The following is a 9715-nucleotide window of genomic DNA, read 5'->3' on the forward strand; positions in this document are numbered from 1 at the left end:
GATGGTGTTGCTTGGCTGAGCATGAAGATTTCGTGTAGAGACTTTCTTGGATTAAAGCCAGCTTTCGTGCCAGTTTGGGCTTTGTGCCAGTTTGGGCGTTTTACGCCAGAACTTTTGTGCTGATTTGAAGCTAGGTTGGGCCATCAAATCTCGGGCAAAGTATGATATTATATATTCTGGAAAGCCCAGGATGTCTACTTTCCAACACAATTGAGAGCGTTTCAATTGGGTTTCTTTAGCTCCAGAAATCCACTTCGAGTGCAGGGAGGTCAGAATCCAACAGCATCTACAGTCCTTTTTAGCCTCTGAATCAGATTTTTGCTCAGGTCCCTCAATTTCAGGCAGAAAATACCTGAAATCACAGAAAAACACACAAACTCATAGTAAAGTCCAAAAAGTGAATTTTAAATAAAAACTAATAAAAATATAATAAAAACTAACTAAAACATACTAAAAAACATACTAAAAACATTGCCAAAAAGCGTATAAATTATCCGCTATCACAACATCAAACTTAAATTGTTGCTTGTCCCCAAGCAACTGAAATCAAATAGATAAAAAAGAAGAGAATATCACGAATTCCAAAAATATCTATGAGATCAGTATTAATTAGATGAGCGGGGCTTTTAGCTTTTTGCCTCTGAACAGTTTTGCATCTCACTTATCCTTTGAAGTTCAGAATGATTGGCTTCTATAGAAATTCAGAATCCAGATAGTGTTATTGTTCTCCGAGTTAAGTATGATGATTCTTGAACACAGCTACTTTATGAGTCTTGGTCGTGGCCCAAAGCACTCTGTTTTCCAGTATTACCACTGGATACATACATGCCACAGACACATAACTGGGTGAACCTTTTCAGATTGTGACTCAGCTTTGCTAGAGTCCCCAATTAGAGGTGTCTAGGGTTCTTAAGCACACTCTTTTTGCTTTGGATCACGACTTTAACCGCTCAGTCTCAAGTTTTCACTTGACACTTCACGCCACAAGCACATGGTTAGGGACAGCTTGCTTTAGCCGCTTAGGCCAGGATATTATTCTTGTGGGCCCTCCTATCCACTGATTCTCAAAGCCTTGGATCCTTTTTATTTTTTACCTTGCCTTTTGGTTTAAAGGGCTATTGGCTTTTTCTGCTTGCTTTTTCTCTTTTTTTTGAATATTCACTGCTTTTTCTTGCTTCAAGAATCAATTTGATGATTTTTCAGATCTTCAACAACATTTCTCCTTTTCCATCATTCTTTCAAGAGCCAACAATTTTAACATTCATGAACAACAAATTCAAAAGACTTATGCACTGTTCAAGCATACATTCAGAAAACAAAAGCATTGCCACCACATCAAAATAATTAATCTGTTATAAAATTCAAATTCATGCATTTCTTTTTCTTTTTCAATAAGAACATTTTTCATTTAAGAAAGGTGATAGACTCATAGGACATTCATAACTTTAAGGCATAGATACTTAGACACTAATGATCATAAGACACAAACATAAATAGATATAAAGCATAAAAATTTGAAAACAGGGAAATAAAGAACAAGGGGATTAAAGAACGGGTCCACCTTAGTGATGGCGGCTTGTTCTTCCTCTTGAAGATCTTATGGAGTGCTTGAGCTCCTCAATGTCTCTTCCTTGCCTATGTTGCTCCTCTCTCATGACTCTTTGGTCTTCTCTAATTTCATGGAGGAGGATGGAATGTTCTTGGTGCTCCACCCTTAGTTGTCCCATATTGGAACTCAATTCTCCTAAGAAGGTGTTGATTTGCTCCCAATAATTTTGTGGAGGAAAGTGCATCCCTTGAGGCATCTCAGGGATTTCATGACGAGGAATTTCCTCATGCTCATGTCCATGAGTGGGACCTCTTGTTTGCTCCATTCTTTTCTTAGTGATGGGCTTGTCCTCATCAATGAGGATGTCTTCCTCTATGTTAATTCCAACTGAATTACAGAGGTGACAAATGAGATGAGTGAAGGCTAACCTTGCCAAGGTAGAGGACTTGTCTGCCACCTTATAGAGTTCTTGGGATATAACCTCATAAACTTCTACTTCCTCTCCAATCATGATGCTATGAATCATGATAGCCCAGTCTATAGTAACTTCAGACCAGTTGCTAGTGGGAATGATTGAGCGTTGGATAAACTCCAATCATCCCCTAGCCACGAGCTTGAGGTCATGCCTTCTTAGTTGAACCGGCTTCCCTCTTGAATCTCTCTTCCATTGAGCATCCTCTTCACAAATGTCTATGAGGACTTGGTCTAACCTTTGATCAAAGTTGACCCTTCTAGTGTAGGGGTGTGCATCTCCTTGCATTATGGGCAAGTTGAATGCCAACCTTACATTTTCCGGACTAAAATCTAAGCATTTCTCCCGAACCATTGTAAGCCAATTCTTTGGGTCCGGGTTCACACTTTGATCATGGTTCTTGGTGATCCATGCATTGGCATAGAACTCTTGAACCATTAAAATCCCGACTTGTTGAATGGGGTTAGTAAGAACTTCCCAACCTCTCCTTCGGATCTCTGGATATTCACTCTTTTTGAGTTTGAAAGGGACCTCGGGATCACCTTCTTCTTGGTCACAACTTCATAGAAGTGGTCTTGATGCACCCTTGAGATGAATCTCTCCATCTCCCATGACTCAGAGGTGGAAGCTTTTGCCTTCCCTTTCCTTTTTCTAGAGGTTTCTCCAGCCTTAGGTGCCATAAATGGTTATGGAAAAACAAAAAGCAACGCTTTTACCACACCAAACTTAGAAGGTTTGCTCGTCCTTGAGCAAAAGAAGAAAGAAAATAGTAGAAGAAGAAGAAATAGAGGGGATGGAGGGGGCTTTGTGATTCGGCCAAGGGGGAGAAGTAGTGTTTAGGTTGTGTGAAAATGAGGGGGTGAAGATGGGTTTATATAGGAGTGGAGAGAGGGGTCGGGTTCAGCCATTATGGGTGGGTTTGGGAGGGAAAGTGGTTTGAATTTGGATGGTGAGGTAGGTGGGGTTTTATGAAGGATGGATATGAGTGGTGAAGAGAATGGTTAGATTTGATAGGTGAGGGGTTTTTGGGGAAGAGGTAATGAGGTGATTGGTGAATGGGTGAGGAAGAGAGAGAGTGGTGGGGAAGGTGGGGATCCTGTGGGGTCCACAGATCCTGAGGTGTCAAGGATAGCTCATCGCTGCACCGAGTGGCGTGCAAAAACGCCCTTTCTGCCAATCTTGGCGTTAAACACCAGGCTGCTGCCCTTTTCTGGCGTTTAACGCCAGCTTCTTGCCTATTCCTGGCGTTAAACGCCAGTCTGGTGCCCCTTTCTGGCGCTAAACGCCCAGAATGGTGCCAGACTGGGCGTTAAACGCCCATTTGCTGCCCTTACTGGCGTTTAAACGCCAGCAAGTTTTTCCTCCAGGGTGTGCTATTTTTCATTCTGTTTTCCATTCTGTTTTTACTTTTCAATTGATTTTGTGACTTCACATGATCATCAACCTATTGAAAACATAAAATAACAATAGAAAATAGATAAATATAACATTGGGTTGCCTCCCAACAAGCGCTTCTTTAATGTCAATAGCTTAACAGTGGGCTCTCATGGAGCCTCATAGATACTCAGAGCAATGTTGGAACCTCCCAACACCAAACTTAGAGTTTGAATGTGGGGGTTCAACACCAAACTTAAAGTTTGGTTGTGGCCTCCCAACACCAAACTTAGAGTTTGACTGTGGGGCTCTGTTTGACTCTGTATTGAGAGAAGCTCTTCATGCTTCCTCTCCATGGTTACAGAGGGATATCCTTGAGCCTTAAACATAAGGGAGTCTTCATTCATTTGGATGATCAGTTCTCCTCTATCAACATCAATCACAGCCTTTGCTGTGGCTAGGAAGGGTCTTCGAAGGATGATGGATTTAACCATACTCTTTCCAGTCTCTAGGATTATGAAATCAGCAGGGATGTAGTGGTCTTCAACCTTTACCAAGACATCCTCTACAAGTCCATAAGCCTGTTTCCTTGAATTGTCTGCCATCTCCAGTGAGATTCTTGCAGTTTGTACCTCAAAGATCCCTACCTTCTCCATTACAGAGAGAGGCATGAGGTTTATGCTTGACCCTAGGTCACACAGAGCCTTCTCGAAGGTCATGGTGCCTATGGTACAAGGTATTGAGAACTTTCCAGGATCCTGCCTCTTTTGAGGTAATCTCTGCCTAGTCAAGTCATCCAGTTCTTTGGTGAGCAAAGGGGGTTCATCCTCCCAAGTCTCATTACCAAATAACTTGTCATTTAGCTTCATGATTGCTCCAAGGTACTTAGCAACTTGCTCTTCAGTGACATCTTCATCCTCTTCAGAGGAAGAATACTCATCAGAGCTCATGAATGGCAGAAGTAAATCCAATAGAATCTCTATGGTCTCAGTGTGAGCCTCAGATTCCCATGGTTCCTCATTTGGGAACTCATTGGAGGCCAGTGGACGTCCATTGAGGTCTTCCTCAGTGGCGATCACTGCCTCTTCCTCCTCTCCGAATTTGGCCATGTTGATGGCCTTGCACTTTCCTTTTGGATTCTCTTCTATATTGCTTGGAAGAGTACTAGGAGGGAGTTCAGTAATTTTCTTGCTCAGCTGACTCACTTGCGCCTCCAAATTTCTAATGGAGGACCTTGTTTCAGTCATGAAACTTTGAGTGGTTTTAATTAGATCAGAGACTATGGTTGCTAAGTCAGAGTGGCTCTGCTTATAATTCTCTGTCTGCTGCTGAGATGATGATGGAAAAGGCTTGCCATTGCTAAACCTGTTTCTTCCACCGTTGTTGTTGTTGAAGCCTTGTTCAGGCCTCTGTTGGTCCTTCCATGAGGGATTTGGATAATTTTTCCATGAAGAATTGTAGGTTTTTCCATAGGGTTCTCCCATGTAATTCACCTCTTCCATTGATGGGTTCTCAGGATCATAAGCTTCTTTTTCAAATGAAGAGTCCTTAGTACTGCCTGGCACTTGCATTCCAGACAGACTTTGAGAAATTATATTGACTTGCTGAGTCAATATTTTGTTCTGACCCAATATGGCATTTAGAGTATCAATCTCAAGAACTCCTTTCTTCTGATTTGTCCCATTATTCACAGGATTCCATTCAGAAGTGTACATGAATTGGTTATTTGCAACCATTTCAATGAGTTCCTGAGCTTTTGCAGGCGTCTTCTTCAGATGAAGAGATCCTCTAGCAGAGCTGTCCAATGACATCTTGGACAGTTCAGACAGACCATCATAGAAGATACCTATGATGCTCCATTCAGAAAGCATGTCAGAAGAACACTTTCTGATCAATTGTTTGTATCTTTCCCAAGCTTTATAGAGGGATTCACCTTCCTTCTGTCTGAAGGTTTGGACTTCCACTCTAAGCTTACTCAATTTTTGAGGTGGAAAGAACTTTGCCAAGAAGGCATTGACTAGCTTTTCCCAAGAGTTCAGGCTTTCTTTAGGTTGTGAGTCCAACCATATCCTAGCTCTGTCTCTTACAGCAAAAGGGAAGAGTATAAGTCTATAGACCTTAGGGTCAACCCCATTGGTCTTGACAGTGTAACAGATTTGCAAGTATTCATCTAAGAACTGATGAGGATCTTCCAATGGAAGTCCATGAAACTTGCAATTCTGTTGTATTAGAGAAACTAATTGAGGCTTAAGCTCAAAGTTGTTTGCTCCAATGGCAGGGATAGAGATGCTTCTCCCATAGAAGTCGGGAGTAGGTGCAGTAAAGTCACCCAGCACCTTCCTTGCATTGTTGGCATTGTTGTTGTTTTTGGCTGCCATATCTTCTTCTAGTTTGAAGATTTCTGTTAGGTCCTCTACAGAGAGTAGTGCTTTAGCTTCTCTTAGCTTTCGCTTCAAGGTCCTTTCAGGTTCAGGATCAGCCTCAACAAGAATGCTTTTGTCTTTGCTCCTGCTCATATGAAAGAGAAGAGAACAAGAAAGTATGGAATCCTCTATGTCATAGTATAGAGATTCTTTGAGGTGTTAGAGGAAGAGAAAAATAGAAGAAGGATGTAGAAAGAGACAAATTCGAACTTATCAAGAGAGATAGAATCCGAATTATTGATAATGGAGGAGTGTTAGTCCTTAAATAGAAGGATGTGAGAAGAGGGGAAGAATTTTCGAAAATAAAGAAAAAGATTTTGAAATAATTAAAAAAATTTTTGAAAATTTGATGAATGATTTTCGAAAATTAAGATTGGGAAAGAAATAAAGTGATTTTGAAAAAGATTTTGAAATTAGAAATAAAAAAGATATGATTGGAAATTAATTTTGAAAAAGATGTGATTAAGAAGATATGATTGAAAAGATATGGTTTTAAAAATATGTGATTGAAAAGATATGTTTGAAAAACAATTTAAAAAGATTTGATTTTTAAAATTAATGACTTGGCTAACAAGAAATTTAAAAGATATGATTCAGACATTATACCTTTCTCAACAGAAAAGGCAACATACTTGAAATGTTTGAATAAAATCATTAATTGTTAGCAAGTATTTTTGAAAATGGAAAGAAATTTATTTTGAAAAGATATGATTGAAAAGATATGATTTTGAAAAAGATTTGATTTTGAAAAATTATGAAAACTTGAAAAAAATTTGAATTAAAAACAAAATCTTCCCTCTTGTGTCATCCTGGCGTTAAACGCCCAGAATGGATACCATTCTGGGCGTTTAACGCCCAAAACTCTACCTTTCTGGGCGTTAAACGCCCAGCCAGGTACCCTGGCTGGCATTTAAACGCCAGTTTTCCTTCTTCACTGGGGCGTTTTGAATGCCCAGCTTTTTCTGTTTGATTCCTCTGCTGTATGTTCTGAATCTTCAATTCTCTGTATTATTGACTTGAAAAGACACACTTTTAAAAAAAAATTTTTGAATTTTTAATTATGAGGAATAATCAAAATGCAACTAAGATCAAATAAACAATGCATGCAAGACACCAAACTTAGAAGTTCGTATACTACTAACAAATTGAGAATGCATATGAGAAACAAGAAAACACACAAAACAAGAGAATTTAAAGATCAGAGCAAGGAAATCATCATGAACAACTTGAAGATCAATGAAGAACATAATGCATGTAATTTCCGAAAAAAATAAACACATGCAATTGACACCAAACTTAAAATTAGACACTAGACTCAAGCAAGAAACATAAAATATTTTTGATTTTAAGATTTTGTAAATTTTTTTGGTTTTTTCGAAAATTATTGGAAAAATAATGGATTCAAAATTCATAATGAGAATTCCAGGAATCATGCAATGTTAGTCTAAAGCTTCAGCAAGACATTCCATTCAAGAGCTAAATTGATGAGAATCAATCAGCTTTAGTGATGATGAAAACATCATCTAAAACTCTAGAATTCATTCTTAAGAACTTTGAAGAACAAAGTAAAATAAAATTACCTAATCTGAGCAACAAAATGAACCGTCAGTTGTCCAAACTCGAACAATCCCCGGCAACGGTGCCAAAAACTTGGTGCACAAAATTGTGATCATCAGTGGTGCCATCAACATGGTATGCACAATTGTATTCTCAACTCTTTATCACAACTTCACACAACTAACCAGCAAGTGCACTGGGTCATCCAAGTAATAAACCTTACGCGAGTAAGGGTCGATCCCACGGAGATTGTTGGTATGAAGCAAGCTATGGTCATCTTGTAAATCTCAGTCAGGCGGATTCAAATGGTTATGGAGGATGAATGATTAAAAGATAAATAAGACATAAAATAAAGATAGAGATACTCATGCAATTCATTGGTGAGAATTTCAGGTAAGCGTATGGAGATGCTTTGTCCCTTCCGTCTCTCTGCTTTCCTACTGTCTTCATCCAATCCTTCTTACTCCTTTCCATGGCAAGCTGTATGTTGGGCATCACCGTTGTCAATGGCTACAATCCCGTCCTCTCAGTGAAAATGTTCAACGCGCTCTGTCACAGCACGGCTAATCATCTGTCGGTTCTCGATCATGTCGGAATAGAATCCAATGATTCTTTTGCGTCTGTCACTAACGCACAACACTCGCGAGTTTGAAGCTCGTCACAGTCATTCAATCCTTGAATCCTACTCGGAATACCACAGACAAGCTTTAGCCTTTCCGGATTCTCAAGAATGGCCGCCAATGGATTCTAGCTTATACCAGGAAGATTCTGATTACGGAATCCAAGAGATACACATTCAAGCCTTGTTTGCATGTAGAACGGAGGTGGTTGTTAGGCACGCGTTCATAAGTGAGAATGATGATGAGAGTCACATAATCATCACATTCATCATGTTCTTGGGTGCGAATGAATATCTTAGAACAAGAATAAGCTGAATTGAATAGAAGAACAATAGTAATTGCATTGATATTCGAGGTACAGCAGAGCTCCACACCTTAATCTATGGTGTGTAGAAACTATACCATTAAAAATACATAAGAACAAGGTCTAGGCATGGCCGTGAGGCCAGCCTTCATGGTCGAAGAACTAAACGTCCAAAGATTGAAAATACAATAGCAAAAGGTCCTATTTATAGAGAACTAGTAGCCTAGGGTTTACAAAAATGAGTAAATGACGTAAATATCCACTTCTGGGCCCACTTGGTGTGTGCTTGGGCTGAGCATTGAAGCATTTTCATGTAGAGACTTTTCTTGGAGTTAAACGCCAGCTTTTGTGCCAGTTTGGGCGTTTAACTCCAGCTTTTGTGCCAGTTTGGGCGTTTTACGCCAAAACTTTTGTGCTAATTTTGAACGCTAGTTTGGGCCATCAAATCTCGAGCAAAGTATGGACTATTATATATTGCTGGAAAGCCCAGGATGTCTACTTTCCAAAGCAATTGAGAGCGCGCCAATTGGGTATGGGTAGCTACAGAAAATCTACTTCGAATGCAGGGAGGTCAGAATCCAACAGCATCTGCAGTCCTTTTTCAGCATCTGAATCAGATTTTTGCTCAGGTCCCTCAATTTCAGCCAGAAAATACCTGAAATCACAGAAAAACACATAAACTCATAGTAATGTCCAGAAAATTTAATTTTAAATAAAAACTAATAAAAATATAATAAAAACTAACTAAAACATACTAAAAACATACTAAAAACAATGCCAAAAAGCGTATAAATTATCCGCTCATCACAACACCAAACTTAAATTGTTGCTTGTCCCCAAGCAACTGAAAATCAAATAAGATAAAAAAGAAGAGAATATACAATGAATTCAAAAAACATCTATGAAGATCAGTATTAATTAGATGAGCAGGGCTTTTAGCTTTTTGCCTCTGAACAGTTTTGGCATCTCACTTTATCCTTTGAAGTTCAGAATGATTGGCTTCTATAGGAATTCAGAATCCAGATAGTGTTATTGATTTTCCGAGTTAAGTATGATGATTCTTGAACACAGCTACTTTATGAGTCTTGGTCGTGGCCAAAAGCACTCTGTTTTCCAGTATTACCACCGGATACATACATGCCACAGACACATAACTGGGTGAACCTTTTCAGATTGTGACTCAGCTTTGCTAGAGTCCTCAATTAGAGGTGTCCAGGGTTCTTAAGCACACTCTTTTTTCTTTGGATCACGACTTTAACCGCTCAGTCTCAAGTTTTCACTTGACACATTCACGCCACAAGCACATGGTTAGGGACAGCTTGGTTTAGCCGCTTAGGCCAGGATATTATTCCTGTGGGCCCTCCTATCCACTGATGCTCAAAGCCTTGGATCCTTTTTATTTTTTTACCCTTGCCT

This window comes from Arachis hypogaea, chromosome 18, assembly GCF_003086295.3.
Source record: "Arachis hypogaea cultivar Tifrunner chromosome 18, arahy.Tifrunner.gnm2.J5K5, whole genome shotgun sequence".
Classification (NCBI taxonomy): Eukaryota; Viridiplantae; Streptophyta; class Magnoliopsida; order Fabales; family Fabaceae; genus Arachis; species Arachis hypogaea.